Raw genomic sequence first — 1,599 nt, 5'->3', positions numbered from 1 at the left:
GGAAGTGAACTTCACATCCATGCTTGGATGCCCCTGTGCCTTCCACCGCCACAGAACATCTCCAAAAGTCCCTGGAAAGTACACACGAGAGGCAGAAGAGTGAGGCCTCAACCCAGTCCTGAAACTTTAATCCAGTTATTGTTGGTGTTTGCCATACACTTAACAGCCCAAAGGAAAGACTGAACGTGTGATGCAGATGCACTGTATATAGCGTAGATGATGCTCAATGGCTTTGGTGTTTGTCCCTGTGCATGTACAAATTCTACAAGGAGACGCTAAAGTGTAAAAATGCACTGGGTAGGAGTAAAGGCTGACATTTCAGAATGAAACTTAAATATATAGATATAGCACTAGAACTGAACCGAAATGAAACACAGAGAAAAAGGTTTCACAGAGTTTTTGAATTGTGGGAAAACTTTTCAGTCAAATATAAAGCAACCGAAAAGCCCACCAAAGGGAGGTGGCAGAGACATCTGAGAGGCAGAGAACCAGTGTATGGGCATCGCCTGGGCACCCCAGTGCTGTCTGATTTCACCTGTAGGTGATGCCAGGTAAAAGCAATTCCAGTAACTAAGTTATATCACAAGATATTTATATAAAAACTAGAAAAACTAAAGGAAAAAAGAAATCCTACAAGCTGTATATAGAGGATCACAGGAAGGGAGTCCCAGAAATGACCATGAAGAAATGAGGGTATGTAGGCACTTTGGCCTGGGACCTTCAGTATGTGTGGTAGGCATGTGGTCGTAGAAGCACCAATAAAGTTTCTACATGAAGCTCAGTCTACAGTAGCTAATGGACTAAATATAGAAATGACATTAAGTTGTTTGGGACCATCTTAGTTTTAAAAGGTTGAAAATTCACAAGTTGAAATGTTAAAACACAGTGTCTTACAAACTAGAAAACAATGTGAAAGTACTGTTGCCTACTTGTCTCATAATTACAGGTTGGGGAGGAAAGAAGAAAAGCAAGACAAAGGGATGGTAAAGCGCTTGTACGTGTTGGCCAAACAATCTTTGGACACTAAGTATTTCTAGAGGTGGCTGGAATATGGATATCGCAGTGTGCCCTTGGTTCTCGCTCGCCCACAGGCCCCACTGCGCGGCTGAAGGCACACAGCGATTGCTGAAGGCTTGCCATGGGTTTCTTTCTGTCTATTTCAGTGGATAATTTTCAGTTATTTGCATTTTTTGTAAAGACTTCAAAGTCAAAATTATATTTTTTATAACTGAAGAATAAACCTATTAATAAACACATTAATTAACATTGAAGACATATCATGTACAGGTGCAAATGCCCCATGATTGTCATCATTATGAATACCTAAAATGTGCCAGTAACCTTCACTAATTCAAAAAATAAGTAATGACTAAATATTTTCCAAGTTAGTTGAAAAGTACAAGGTTACACATCCAAGAAACTTAAATAACCTCAGATACAGAGGACGTAAAGAAAACTACACTGTGTGTTATTAAAAAACTCACTTAAACTAGTAATAATATTAATAATTTTTAAAGAAGCTAGAGAAAAAGACACATGTACAGAAGAACAAAGTTAAAAATGACATCCAACTTCATATCAGAAATAATGTGTTTGTCC

This window comes from Octodon degus, unplaced genomic scaffold, assembly GCF_000260255.1.
Source record: "Octodon degus isolate 3935 unplaced genomic scaffold, OctDeg1.0 scaffold00179, whole genome shotgun sequence".
NCBI lineage: Eukaryota > Metazoa > Chordata > Mammalia > Rodentia > Octodontidae > Octodon > Octodon degus.
The sequence above is the reverse complement of the archived record's forward strand: the minus strand, read 5'-3'. Positions refer to the sequence as shown.